This window comes from Prionailurus bengalensis, chromosome C1 (assembly GCF_016509475.1).
Source record: "Prionailurus bengalensis isolate Pbe53 chromosome C1, Fcat_Pben_1.1_paternal_pri, whole genome shotgun sequence".
NCBI lineage: Eukaryota > Metazoa > Chordata > Mammalia > Carnivora > Felidae > Prionailurus > Prionailurus bengalensis.
Window position 1 is genome coordinate 155459456 of NC_057345.1, and position 16016 is coordinate 155475471.

At 34.4% G+C, this 16016-nt stretch overlaps 1 protein-coding gene across 2 annotated transcripts in view; it reads left to right on the forward strand.

Moving 5' to 3' along the window:
• The window catches only part of CSRNP3 (cysteine and serine rich nuclear protein 3), a 219686-nt gene that overhangs the window by 99910 nt on the left and 103760 nt on the right, over positions 1–16016 (forward strand). The window contains exon 1 of one of the 2 annotated variants that reach the window (XM_043576936.1): positions 8403–8664. The exons of the other annotated variant lie outside the window; for it this stretch is intronic. The gene's annotated coding sequence lies outside the window, so the exon portion shown is untranslated. Of the gene's footprint in view, positions 1–8402; positions 8665–16016 lie in introns of those variants that run through there. 2 annotated transcript variants of the gene reach the window in all.

Here is a 16016-nt window from a genome sequence, read left to right on the forward strand (position 1 = left end):
ATGGCTGCTACCTGTTTCCATAGTGGCCACAGAACATAGTAAATTAAAGTAATGGAGAAATGGAGTAACGTAGCCATCAGCTTCCTAGGTCAAAGAAACACTGTATAAATACAATGTATCAAACATATACAGACAAGGTTAAAGTCACCTCACTGTGAGCAGCAGGAAAACAGTAGCAATATGATGCTCAGTTTTTTTTTCTCAGCCATCATAATTGCATGTTCCATAGATAACCATCAGTAATTAAAGAGGCAAAGATCCCAGTCATGCTATGGCCTCTGAAGAGTGGCAATTGCTGCAGTATCCATGGTTGTCAGCTAAAGTTATCAGGGATTCTAATATTCAAATAAAGTGTGTTTACACTTTTCTCTATTCTTAATCCCACATGGTTTGCTATTCACATGAGAAACTCTTAGAATATCTAGATAGAGTTTATTGAGACTGGGATCAAAACTTGTTTTTACTCGTTTATTTACAAGGCCAGTGGCTTTTTTTTTCCTGCAATGTGTTGATATTCGACACTAAGATAGGTGTGAAAAAAAATGTCTGTCCTTTAGCCTGACCACCCAAATTAAACAGCACCACTTTCTAATACGAAGGAACATGTATGTACTAAGACCCCGTATGTACACACCGATCATATATACCAGTATAATAAGAGTGTATAATTTTCTTCCCTCCACAGATAAAAATTAGAGCCAAACATGCTTGGATCATGGTTTCATGTACTCGTGCTCTTTGATAAAAATAGACATGAATAATGAATACTAAATAAGAAGCTGACTGTATGAACAAGAAAGAAAATGCATGCCTCATTTCAAAGAAGCCAGTCACTAGCATTAATAGCAAGCCACGGGATTAAGCTCATTAAAACATTTGCCTAAAGGAGAAATCTAATTTATTTCTTGTATTTCTTCATGTTGTATGATTAATAGAAAGCATGGAGGTGGACTTTGTGATCTGGATCATGATTTTAATCTGTGCAGAACACTTTTTTATAGCTTTTTTATATACGTGAGCACCACGATTAAGTTCAATCGGTGGTATTTCAGATTTGAAATTTTATTGTGGAAAAGTCACTCTTTGTTCTTTTTTTAACCTTTAATCGGGCCACTGAGAGAAATTCTATAGTCTTACAAGTTATCTGTGATGGAGGGAAATGTGTATTCGGGTAACAGATTTTGTCTGTGAGCAACTCTACCAGGCATTGAGCACAGAAGGGCCAAATTGGCATCTTTGTATCCTTAAAACCTTATACTCTTGGCCTGGTGTGTGGTAGGCCTTCCATGTTCACTATTAAATGGCTCCACATCTAAGCTTTTTCTGATATTTCTAACTGTGGCTACTGGTGTCCTCATCCATGCTGTCTCCTAAATTAAAATTCCCAGATTCAGGGTTCTCCCTCACTTCCAGGCTAAATATCTGCTGATTTACTTCCTCAATATCTTTCCTCTCAGTTCCCAGGGATGTAACTCAGAGCTTTGTAACTTTTTTCTGGGATATTTCAGCAGTCTCATTGGGTCTCCCCTCTTCTAGGCCCTCTCTCTAATTCATTCTCCAGTGTTACCTAATAAATCACAATCAAGCCACTTAAACCTCTCCTGTGAGTACAAACTGACTCCAAGATGAGTTCCAAATATCCCAGCATCCCAAATGCACAATCCCATGAAGATCAAATAACCTTACCATTCTCACAATGAAATTTTTAGTTTCTTTCATACATGTATTAGTTATGCCTCAGAATCTACATATTCTAGCTCTTCTGCCTAGAATATACTTCTCCTTTTCCACAAAAGGACTCCTACTCGTCCCTTAAGATTTATTTCCCATGTCACCCCTTCTGTGCAGACCACATGACTACTACCTTAGGTAACATGTTCTCAGTGGAGCCCCACAGCATTAAAGCCATACTGCCTGGGTTTGCATACTGATCACCACATTGGCAAGTCACTTAGCCAGTCTCATCTCAGTTGTCTCATCTATGAAATTGAGATGTCTCAATAGAGATGGTAAAAGTGGAAATTTCATAGGCTTTTGCAATGGTTATATGAGTTAATTAATACGTATATAGTAAAGCACTTCAGTCTTAGTAAGTCTTGATAACTATTCGTTATTTTTATATAGTATTATTCACTCTCGTCTTGATGTTCTTATATATTCTTCATTTATAGAACTTATCCCATTATGCTATAACTCGTTATATCTGTTTCTACCTCTAGATGGAGAGCCACTTTGTATACTGTGACTTATTCATCTCTTTAACCTATCAAAGCAGTGAACCAAGTTCTGAGCAAATAGTACTCAGTGAATGTGAAATGAAAAAATGTATGAGTGAGTGAATGAGTGAATGAACAAATGAACAAATGAACATGGGTAAAAAATATGCCAAAGCTGTTTCTTAGACAAGTCAAAGTAGATTCAGTCTATTAACCAAGTATTTATAGACTTGCATTGATGACATAAAATATAAGAAACTTTTAGGGGGGCCTTGACCCCCAAATAGCCCTTTTAGCTATGATGCAACCTTTTCATTGACTTGGAAAAGGCACTGATCCTATTAAATTATTCTTTTTTTCTTTTTTTACCCGCTCAGCTCATGTCTGATTTTTGCATATGCTGTTTGACTCCATATTTTTTGTCCCAGGTTAGACATCTAATTCAGCGTAAGAAGAAATCATTGTAATTAACTTTGATGGTTACTAAGAAATAAATGTATTCTTTGTGTTCTCAGGGAGGAGGTTTGCTTCATTTACCCTTTTCTCTTGATAGATGCTCTTTTTTAATGCCTTTGTGGTGATAAAAAGACTGAAGGTTAGGGGGAAATCTGGATACTTTCTTCTCTGGGTCACTTTGCATAAAGACTTCTTTGCAGCTGTGTTCCAATGATTTATGTGCATATTGTATGTGCAGGAGCAGCAATTATAGAACTATTCCTACCATTTAACCTGCATCATTCTGAGTGGCCATTCACTGGCCACTTAACATCTGCTACTCTGGTAGCCTAATAGCCAGATAGAATGAAGATTCAAAAATATAGAACTCCCAACAGGCTTGTCTACTTTGATAGGTAATATGGTGTGTGTGTGTGTGTGTGTGTGTGTGTGTGTGTCCGTGCATGTGTGCGCGCGTGTGCGTGTGTGTGTGGTGTTTTAGTTTACGTTATCCAAAATTACCTTTTTTTTTAAATCTTTACAGAACTAGGACATCTTTATCTTTTTCTGACATTGTTTTCCTAACTTAGGAATCAGACAACAGGAAGAAATATAAGTGCTATCCTCTACGTACTTTATTTAGGGAAGGTCCTGTTTTTTCAGTCTTTTGCAGCCCCTCAAACACAACATTAATAATATTTGATATGAACAATTTCTTTTCAACATCTGAAAGTTGACAAACTGAGGCCAACAAGTTAAAATACCTATGAAATTACTAAATCTGCCTGACAAAACTAGTTTAATGCTCTCTACTTGTCATATATAATTGGTAACTGATTCATTGAAACATTGACTTTTAAAGCTAGAAAAGATCAGACTGGTTCATCCAATCAATTTTAAAGTCCTTCTTTCTTTTTGATGAATTCCTTTCTGCTCATCTCACCCAATCCCTTTAGTTCAGATGCTCATCATTTCTTCTATCTCCTCTTCATCAAGCTCCCTGTTGTGGCCTCAGGGCCCCATGGTCTAGCCACTCCCGAACTGTCAGAGTTGCCTTCGTTATCACTTTGACCATACCTCCCTTTTTATGCCTTGGTGACTTCTCAGCATCAATGTTCCAAAAATCTCCTCATTTCAAGCTTCAGAGCACTCCAAGAAAGATCATTAGATTTCCTTTTTCTCTTGCAACCTCCCGTCACTTGCCTGTCATCCAAATTTCTTCAGAGTTCCTCTCATAGTTAGTAAAGCTTTAGCTCTTGTTTCTGGGCTTTTCCCAAAGTACCCTTTTGCAAATGGGAATTCCTTTTCTCTTGGCCAGTTAAGCACTTTCTTTCCTATCAGTTCAGAAACCCCCTTCCTGCAGTACAATCTTCTCAGATATCTCCGTCTTTCTTTGCTTTGAACACTGCTTGAATGTTTTTGCTTCTCTTTTTCCACCCTCCCAAGTTGTATTTCCTTTTAATATACCCATTAACTGCATTCATTTTATTGAGTGAAATTCATTGATTTCACTGAATATGTGTATCAGATTATAGTTTCGTGTACTTTTAGGTTTATTGTGTTGTCTCTGTCATCCACGTCAATATGTTCCACTTAGTAATTGGCAAATAACTACCACAACACTTAGTGGTGTAAAACAGCAGCAATTTTATTGTATCATATGCATTCCACAGGACAAGACTTTTTTTACCCGCATTTATTGTATCATATGCATTCCACAGGGCAAGAATTTGTGAAAAGCTCAGCTAAGTGATTCTTTTCCATATACTGGCAGCTAGGATCACTTTTTGGTGTCCAGTTGGTGGATGGATAGGTTTTGTTGGTCTAAGACTGCACGTTATACATATGTCAGGTATCAGGAATGGCTAAATGCTGGGCTCAGTTGGGATTGTTGACCTATATGTGGCTTCACCATGGTGGTCTTATGGTAGTCAATCCTCTTATGTGGCAGTCAAGGCTCCTAGAGAGAGTGTTCCAAGAGGCTCAAGTATAAATGGCAACAATTCTTAGGCACCTAACCTTGGACATTCCAAAACACCAATTTTGTAGCCTCTATTGTTTAAGCAAATGATTGAGACTAGCTTAGAATAAAGATGAGGGAAATTAGATTCAACCTCTTGATGAGAATTATAGCATAGACTTTGTAGCCTGTGTGTGTGTGTGTGTGTGTGTGTGTGTGTGTGTGCGTGTATTTGATAAATGGCTTTTAATTACAGTAATGATTTCTGATTTTAGGAAACAATACTGAAAATACAGAAATTGTGCTGATTGTACATAAAATGCATGCTAAGTGAATAAAATATTCAAACCTTAAAAAACATGTCTCTACTACCCTCCCATAACTTGGTCAGTAATTTATTTTTATTTTTTTATTTATTTACTTATTTATTTATTAGCTAGAGAGACTACAATCTTCTGGGGAACAGTGTATATTTCATTTTTTATATCCTTAACAACTGTTTCAAAGCTTGGTACATGGTAACCTCTCAATAAATGTTTGTTGAATTGAATTGAATTAGTCCTGGATTTTGAGGCTGACATGGATAACTTATTGCCTTCTCTGACTTCTCTGAATGTGTTGTAAAAGAGGATGAAATGTAGCAAGAAAATCCAGCCTGATCAAGGATAAATCCAACAGAAGGTGCTGGTATATATGCCAATTAATACAGTTCCAGGAGAAACAGGTGATGGTATAAGTAACTCTCCTCTATCTTCCTCCGTACAGTAGAATGTTCAAACGATCATCCATTTAGCATGAGCTGGATAGCACATATTTTGACTTACTTTGATAAGCTTTGGTTATTTTGTAGAAAAGCGGGGAGGGCAAACAAAATAATTCTATGATGCTTCTTTCTCATTATAGAAAAACCAAGCTTTTAAGAGTCAGTAGTAAGAATCAAAACATCTTTTTTAATTCAGTTTTTAACATAACAAAGCAAGTTAAAACATCTTTTTAATCTTGGATGGAATTTTCTTCTTTAAGTCGTGATCTTGTGTTTCTCTGCTAATTTCAAATTTTAAGAATTCTTGGCTGGTGAAACTGTTCTATAAGCAGAGGCACCATTGTTCATTGTGTAATGTGAGAATTCAAATGCTCTGCTGCAATTCTCTTGTTATGTTACAGACAAGAGACTTCCAGAATTTTGATTGGAAAGATGGGTATATTTTGTAATTTGTTTTCATCCTGAGACAATTTTATAAATATTGTTTCATATCAGCTACTAAATTTATTTCTATTTTTTTTCTGCATGTATTAGAAAAAAAAAAATCACCTCGTGCTTCCAACAGTCCTGTTTGTCTCTGCTTTTAGGATGTGTTTAAAATTCTTTTAAACAGTCATTAAGATTTTACATCATCTTTTTTCATTTTACTAATACTAGTTGACACTGCTTGGTTAAAACCAATTTAGAGAATTGAACTATAAAAATATTGCTATATATCTCCATGACATGCTTTCCAAAGACTCTTCTGTTCCTCTTTTGCAGACTTAAAAACTAAAGCATAAGATGTTAGAATGTTTCACCAAATGACCAACGTCATTTAAGGCAGTAGCAGACTTGGAAAGATAATTACTATTTCATGATCATTCTGTCCTTTTCTAGATCTTTCTAGCTCTGTTGTCTACCTTTAAAGATCATTTTTAATATTAATAGATTTAATAGGCTTTTACATTTAATGTATTACGTTTATAGACTATAGTCTTTCCATGGGAGACTCATTATTTTACTGGTATTTGTTTTAATTACTAGCTATTTCTATATTCCTTGTATGTATTTACTTATTTATTTATTTATTTATTTATTTTGCTTATTGTAAATTATTTCTTTACATACACTCAGATAAACTTCACATACATGTAGTTTTTATTTCCAGTTTCACATCCCTTGCCCTCCCTCTCCCAAGATTTGGAAGTAATTTAGTTTTCTGCTGATTCTTTCCTTCCATTTGGCAACCATTTTATTTCACTGTTTTTGAAGTGATGCAGTAAAAGAAAAATGGCTGCCTTTTGTTTATTTCCTTGTACATTAACATGATGACATCATCAAAGATATTAGCTACAATGAATATATATTTAAATACCTAGAGGTACACTGTAATACAAGAACACTCTGTTTCCCTTTTTCTTTTAATGCCCCAAGGTTTTGTAGCTTTAGCATAGATCTTGTGTGCAGAGGAAAAAATGAACATGAGCATTTTGGAACAAATGCACTAAAATGGTGGCATTTAAAACATATCTGAATATTTTTCAATGTTAAGAAAAGCCCACCAAAAGGCATTTATTTAAGACCTAAAACATTCTAAATCAGTGCTAACCCAACAAAAAAATATTGTAAAGAATGATGTTAGGTCATTGTATTTAAGGACTGGACTATTTAGCTATACTTACTATTCTGGCTTAAAATTAGTTTTAAAGAATTCAGTTGACACAAAAAATTGTAAGTTATAACTGTTTCCAGAAAACAATTTCTTATTGGTGGAAGGCTTGAGCAGATACATACGTTTGTAATTTTTAAGATTACTGTTTTACTTACAAACACTTTTAAAATGTACCGTATGTCTAACTATACAGAAAATTTATTTTCTGGTCTTCATTTATGGCGCTTCTGACTTTTCCTTCTGTGCTCTTTGTTGCACTTTGCATGTATTTGTCATAAAATTTCAACTGAGATTAACAAGTGACAAGCTTTCAATTATCAATTCAATTTAGACAGATTATTAAAGAGATAAGAAATCAATTTTTTTCATCAAGTTCCAATAATTAAATAGCTCTTTCATTTGGAAATCCACAATCCATTTTCGAATGTTAAGAAATAATTTTAGGTAATTATTTCATTATTTAAAAAACATTTTTAGAAAGGTGTTCTATATATGTGTATCTACATGTGTGTGTATATACATACACATATTTATGTTAATATATATTAATCGAATATCTACACAGCAGAAAATTCCTGTAAATGTTGAGTAGTCAGCTCTGAAACTACTTGTTAACACTGAAATCAGATAAGGTAAACCATATGCTTTATTGAGGTTAGCTGTCTAAAATAAGTTACTGCGATTTTAAGAATTAATATGAACCACATGTCCTTTAGATCTTTAAATTGAAATCTTCATTGTTCTTTTAAGTCAGCTGTTCTAAGAATGTGTCATCTTTTGAGAAGATAAATTAATCACCTACTTCATTTATATACATCAATAACAGACTCACCCTCTTATCTACTTTATCAAAAGTAATTAGAATACTCTATTTTTATTCATATATAGTATCTATTAGTGATTGAGATTTTCATTGAGGAGATTTTGAGGGAAACAGCCACTCATCCTTTTCGAAAATAACCACCTCCAAGAAAAGAAACACCAGCAACTGAAAGGTTAAAACAGACTGTCAAATCATTCAGTTGAGCAAGGCTCTTTAATAACATTTGTACAAAAGTACTTTCAGAAAGCAGAAGGTAGAAAACTGCTTTTTTCTAGTTCCTTTTCCTTAAATTATTATTCAGCCTCTTATTAAAATAAAATCTAGTTAACTTCTTTTGAATGCCTGCTCAAACGTTTTCCATAATAATAATAAAAAAAAAATCTTGTGAAAGGATTTCCATAAGTCGGGCTGCATTAATGACTTAGAGCAGCTTCATAATCTGTTATTCCTTCCTCCTAGCAGACCTCAGCTGATAAAAATATCCATAGACACAGTGAAGTCAGTGGCATGCCTGGCTTTCTCAGACAAAACTCCCATGTGATCACATATAGGCAGCCTCAGTGAGGCTGATGCCGTGCAGCAAGCAGTAGGTAATGAGTCTTTGTGCAGAGTGAAGCTCTTGTCGCTGAACAATAAAGCATACGGTACCAGCAATAAAACACAGGGCTGGCAAATTTAAGAAGATTCCACTGAACCAGGAAGAACAGTGCCTTCGGTGATGCTGACACATATTATAAAATGATAATCAATTTATTTTGGATGCTAATGAATAGAGAGTACAAGGACTAAGACTACATACAGCTATTTGAACAGGTCAGTGATTTTATAAATTACTCCCAACACTTCCTTGTGTTTGATTGGATTTAAATTAGGATGGGCTAATGCGTGTTTTCCCTTAAACAAAAACTTTGCAAGATATTTGCAGTGTGTAATATGAAGGATGCACTTGAATTGACCCAATGTGATTAAATCGTTGCTGTAGTCAGATGTGGTAGAGAAATGTTCCTATGATTATAGTAAACTGAAAAGTTATTTATCCTATTTAAAAATTTATGGGTAAGAAAAAATGCATCCAATAATTTCTAATCTTCTATATATGCAGAAATAATATAAACCAGAGTACTACTAATAAATAGCTCAAATAAAAAGCTTCAAATTTATTTGTCCAGTGTTAAAAAAAAATCCTGCACTGCAACAGTTTACATGTCTTATAAATTGATGATATATCATTCAGATTTTATGGATGTCTTTCTGTACACTGAAAGAGGAAGGTTTGGCATATTTAATTATTTAAATGAAAATTTTCTAAATAAGGAAATTTTGAAGTGTTAAGAATGCTACTACTAGAACAATGCATTTTATATTTAACTATAGTAATATATATTTATATTAATCTGTTGTGTGCCTTTTATTTTTCATTTTATATTTCTTTTGGTAGATGGAAAATACTTCATAAAACCTTTTATTTTCTAGATATTATTCACTCCCTAATGGACAAAAACAAATTAGCTTAATTTTCAAAAGAAGAATGGATTAATTTTGTGATGATGCATATTTCCATTTATTCACCATTTAGGAAAGAACATGTACCCTCATGTATATTTATAAAAATATGTACACACATGACCTTCTGTATCTAGAAAATAACCACTTCTTAGGCTTATGAGCAATAGAGAAGTTTATGTTTTAAAGAGAGAGATTGCTGTGTGTAGGCAGACAAGGGAAGAAATAACTCTAGCAAATAATAGCACAACACTGAACATCTTTGCCAAAGACAGACAAGCATTACTGCTACATGAATCCTTGAATTTAAACACATAGTTTAACTTTGCTCTACATTTTTACTGCTGTATTGTTTTAAAAGCATCTTGGGACCTAAATTCTTAACAATTAATTTCTTGGACACCGCTTAGGATGATGGTCTTTAAGACACTAGGGCTCATGTTAACATTTTATAGAATTACTACAGTGACTTCATGTATCTGTATAGTAACTAAAATATATTTATGCTTGTAAAATGCTGTTTAAACCACCACCACAACAACACAAAATACCCTATGTCCCTGATTATGCATGCGATGTGTATGCCGATGGGGGGAAAAATAGCTATGTTTCAAAAACAAGAGAAGTTAATGAAATTTTTAAATTGGTTTTCCACATGTATTTAAATGAAGTATTTGACTATTTGGGTTTCCTTGGTTACCATAGTTGCTGCTGACAGCTCCCTTTGGTGGGGTGGGGGAGAAAGCAGGACTCTAAAACAAAGAGTTAAAAACACTTATCCATTAATAGACACGGGGTCGGTGATGCTGGCAGCCCAGAGAAGTCCGTGCCCACTCCCCATCGCCTGTTCCATCCCTCCGGTGATTCAGGTATTCTGGCGGAGCTGCAGTTCCACACTTCCTTACCCAGCATTCCGTTCCAGTTGCTGGAGGGCTGCCTGAGCCTTATGCAAATGAGACCAGCTCTGAGGCTTTGACTGCAGAAGCGAGGGGGTGGGGGGTGCAGAAGGGAGTTCAAAGGTCACGGGGCTGGTGGAAAGCTGGATCAGTTGGCCGAAAAAAAAAAAATGCACTGGGCTTCTCTGCAGCAGTGTTTTGCAGCAGTTAAATGAAGTGTGCTTTATTTCTCAGAGTGAAGATGTTACAGCGTGTGTGCCGTAGTCCTTTAAAGTGCACGCAGGTACGGTGACGGATTTCGTGATGCGCCTAATTTTATTTCTATAAAAGACACTGAGGAGGACTGGCTATTTTAGTCATTGTGGAAATTGGCAGGGTGTTCTTGGTTTTCAGCTTCTCTTAACTAGTTTATTAAATCTTCTAGTGGTTTTTTTTTTTCCAATTTGAAACATGGGTGTTTTGTTCCAATGGAATAATTTCACATAAGGAAAAAATTGAATTGGGGATTCTAAATAATTGTTTTGTTTTGGAAAGTTTTTGATAGCAGAGAGATATCTGGGCTGAAACATCTAGGTAAATAAATATCAGGACTTAAAACTTTTGCAGCATTTTCACATTTTTCAAAAAATTGTATTTTAAATTAGAACTGGGTTCATAGCCTAAGATTCTTGTGAGGTATCTGTAATTAAATGATGGAATTCTTTGTTCATATCCCACAAAACGTCATAAGGACAGTTTTAATAAGTTGTATTTCATCTCATTATACAGAGGGTTTCAGTGTTAATCATCTTCATTCTATATTTTATTGCTAAGAACTGTATCAAAGAAAGCATTTCTTATTTAGGGGTTATAGTTTGGAAATGCTTCTTTCATTTTTCTAGTTATTACTCATTTTCTTTGGGACTTTTTAGACAACGCTATTTTGAACTCAGCATGTTCAACTTCCTATGACTTTGTCTTTCAGTTAAGTCTGGGTTGTAAAGTGATTCTTATAAATGTCATAGGCAGGACAAAAGTCTCCTTTTTCCATGCACTAAAGATCACACTCTTGTAGAATGTGTGATTACATCATAGTAAAGTCTGACCTGTACCAAACAAATGTGTACTCACTTATATTGCTCATATTGCTTTTTTATTCCCAAAATGTATTTTTAAATAAACTTAATTAAAGCAGCATGATCAGACTATGTTTATCCACATCATTAAAAATTTTAAATGTATCAATTCGGCAGTTAAAATGTTGATAGGGAAAAATGTTATTCTAATTTGCATCAAGTGTGCATCTGTCTATATTACAGGTTGTATGTGTATGAAAATTTATGTTGGAAAGATGAAGAGACAAAATAATGTTTAGTCATGAAATTACTGCTTTATGCTTTTTTATTTGCATAAGATTTTAAAATGAATTCTATGAAGCTTACATACAAAGAGCTAATACATATTTAGATAAACTTAATTACTTTCTTTGCACTGAAAAGAGGGCGTTCATTTTATTATAATGATTAAGGCTTAGTAGTTTGGCAACAATATCTTTTATTTTAAAACAGAGAGTGGGGTGGGTAGAGGGTGGACCAGAACAGGAGGATAGCCATTTAAAACAGTAGAGGACACTTCAAATATTTATGAAATCACCTTGTGTTAGTCATTTAGGGCCAGATTCCCACCCTTTATCACTTTGTGGGGACATTATGACATTTATCCTGGATCCTGACATTAATTTAGGAGATGGAATTCATGTCTTGTGTGAGTTTTTTAAAAATGCAAAAACTGCCATTTGCTTCTAAACTCTTTCTGTTTTGAAACTTTCAGTAATGACTGCAGCTAAAGGGGATATCTTTTAAATAATCACCTTCTTATGTCAAATGGAATATGCTGTCCTCTGGTACAAACAGCACATTTGTAGACTTTTATTTTACACACACACACACGTGCGCGCGCACACACACACACACACACATATATATAAAATTACATATTATGAAGTAGATATGTATAGATACATTTTACATATGTCACATATCACATCTATGATATATATTACCTAGTTATACAGCCAAATAAAATTTTTCTTGTGGTCAATCATATTTAATCCAATAATTTTGAAACAAAAATTTTTTATTTTCCTTTTACCTCACTCAGGTCATGTCCATAATTTGTTATCTACTAACCTATGTGTGTTTAGACAGCACACAGTGAGGAGGAAAGAACCCAGCTGAAGATTCATTTAGGCAGTCCAATACTGGTAACTTTTCAATGCAACCATTGCCAGTTAGCACATTCTGAATATAGAAATAAAAATGCTGTGGGCCAAAAAGGAGACCCTATGAAGGTTGGAGAAAACCTGGTAATAGATAAATGTGAAATAAAGAGAATTGTGCTTCCGTAAGCCACCAGAGAGCTATATATGTCCTGCAGCAAATTTATGGCTTTGAATATCCTGGATAATTTATGTCTCTATGCAAATTCAGTCAAAACTTTGAAGTCTTTTTTGCATTAGCTGGAACCACACTACTTCCATACAAATCTCAGCAGCATGTACACAGTAAGTTCATGGACTGGATATTTAAATATATATGGAAAAAATGTATTCATGTAAATACAGCTCAAATTGAATTTGTAAAGTAAAAGAGTAAATAGAGCGATGTAAAACCCAATCATTGGAGGATATGCAGTTGGTGTACTTGAAGAAGCGGTGTTATATCAAATTTCAAAGGAATCTTTAATGATTTTTCAAAAATTAATTTCCTGCATTCTGATTACCAGTCTGTCTTTGTCATCACTCAAAACTAGAGACCATATTGTAAGCTTGGAAAAGATTTTAGGGCAAATATGCTTTACTCAGTCTAGCAGTATGGAACATAGTCTAAAATCTACAAATAACTGTTGTGATCTCAAAATCACATGTCTAGGTTTTAAGTTGTATTATCACCGTATATGTCCTTCTCCTGAACTTCCGGTGCCTGTAAAATAGAAACAAGAACAAAATGACTTATAACATATAGAAGGAGAATGCTCAAAATAAATGCGTATTCAAAACAATGACATTTCTTTCTATATTTTAACCTGGCATTTCTTCTTTTTTTTTTTTTTAATTTTTTTTTTAACGTTTATTTTATTTTTGAGACAGAGAGAGACAGAGCATGAACGGGGGAGGGTCAGAAAGAGGGAGACACAGAATCTGAAATAGGCTCCAGGCTCTGAGCGGTCAGCACAGAGCCCGACGCGGGGCTCGAACTCACGGACTGCAAGATCATGACCTGAGCCGAAGTCGGCCGCTTAACTGACTGAGCCACCCAGGCGCCCCTAACCTGGCATTTCTTAGGACACAATCAAAATGATTGCACTTTTAGCGACCTATTCTGGAATTTAAATAGAATTGTATTAATTTTACTGAAAAGTATAATAAGGTTGTGAAGTGATTTTAAAGACTTATTTTTATTCTATATTACTAGAAACATAGCAATGCTATAGTAATACTTTGTCTAGAACAGTTGAGAAATAATCTGTCCTAAATAAACCAATTTTCCAAATAAGTGAAGTTTATAACTTTAATAGCCAGTTATCTTAAAAATAGTCATTGCTTTCATGGAAGCAACATATAGTACATATCATTATTTTCTTCATGGTATAAGAATCATTATTCCCTCATTATATTGGACTTTAAAACTGCTCCCCAACTGTCCCCCAACACCAAATGGCATTGCCATCATATGCTTTTGGTATACAATTGTATATCCTTTTTATAAATTTTATATGCTTTTTATAATTTTACTCTTTTCCCATGTTACTACTTATTATTTTCTAATATAGTTAATAATTGCTCTTTATCTGAGAACAATTTAAAAATCAAGTTTATGAACTTGGTTTTACATTAAATCCTAAATCTTTTGGACTTTGGTGGGCAAAGAGAGGGAGGTAAACATCACTCCGTACTTTTCCTATGTATTGAACTTCTGATACCTGCACATACACAGTATAGTAAGTATAGGAACATAAAAAATAAATAACATTTATCTTAATTTTTCTTATCTTCAGGATATTGAAAATCATGTTTGAACTCCAGTTCTTGTTGCTACCATGAGAATCTGGCATGTTATACCATTAGCAAGAATTTGAAATACTTTGCCTAATAGGGAAATGAGGAATCTCCAACAGATATACCAAAGGAAACACACAGACCAATTTTTTTGTGTGGCATTTGAATAAAAATTGTTGTCCTATACCTATTCTTGCCAATTTTGGAGGTTATGGTCTATTTCATTCTCAAATCCTGGGGCTCTGAGATTCACCACCTCCCACCACCATGCTAGCTAGGAAGAGTTGCTACTTGAACAATCTTTTATCTCAATGCAAGCTTATGAATCCACGTATTGGTGCAGAAATGTGTTGTGTGTGCGTGCGTGACACACATACTTTACATTTTCCCCAGTAACATACGAAAAAAGTTAACACAACTGAGCCATCAATCTTCATGTTTTTGAAAATTCACTAATACAATGTATATGTTAAGATAACAAGGAAGCTAGTACCATGCTTCCAGGCCAGGTTCTTAGTTTACAAGTTTATTATAAAAAAAAACACTGCAGTGCTCTTGTGCTGTGACATCCTTTTATAGGAGAAGGAAAAACAGTTCTATTCAAGACAACTCATCAGGTTCTGACTGTAACAAAGAACAACTGCGGCTGAGATTTGAGGAGAAATCTTACAATTAAATGATATCCCTGAAAATAAACAATGATTTCAAAATGAACAAGTAGAAGGGAGACCTTGGTACTTATTTTTAAAAATGTTCATTAAGCTCCAATAATTGCCGCTATCTTTATCTGTAGTCATGCTGAGTAAAGCTATAGCTAAATGGAAGTTCAAGTGGATTCACGAGGTATTAGTATTTACATCTTATTATCTGCAGTCTCTCAGAGAAAGCAAAATAACTACAAATAGCACTATGCCAGAAACTGGTTTCTTGACCAACAATGTTGGCACGCAAGACATTCATTCATTCTAAAGTGGCCACAGCTGTTGATGACAAGAAGCTTTGTATTTTTATATAGTATATCTTTCAGTCCATGTGAAACAAGTTTTTTTGAATGTTAACTATTCTCAGACACTTTGGAGTTACTTATTTCCATTAGATCAATAGGTGTTCTCATACACTCTGAAGAGCTTTGATGATGTGAAGGAATGTTGGTTCCATAAACTTAGTGTCAAAAGATACTCTGTAAGAATAAGAACTAGTACAAAGTATTGGGGGAAAGCTTCATATTCTGGTCTTCTTTTGAAGAATACCATTAGTATTTCAAAGAACCTGAGAAGTACTTCAACAAACCTGGGTAATTTTGTTTAATATAATAATGCCTTATAAATTTAGGGCAATTTAGGAACAACTAAACAGCCAGGAAAATATTCTGTTGTTTTCTTGATAGGTAAATGCCTTTATTATATAGTTTCTTGGGTATGTGAGTTCAAAGTATGTCGTGGAATGCGAAGAAGCTGAACAGGTTAGTGGTTGGGAAGTAAGGTTTAAATTCCAACCCTGTGTCACTTCCAGGACATGGTCTGTCAATTACAATCCATGTGCCCTTGGATATGACACTTGAAATCTGTAAGCCTCATCTTCATCTGCAACGTGGGATGATCATCTCTGTGGTTTTTATGGGAATGAAATTGCACAATGCATGCCCAGCACATAATAACATTATAAATGTTAGCTAATATTATGATTTTTCAACCCATAGGAGTTGATTCCCTGGTGCCGATAAGACACGT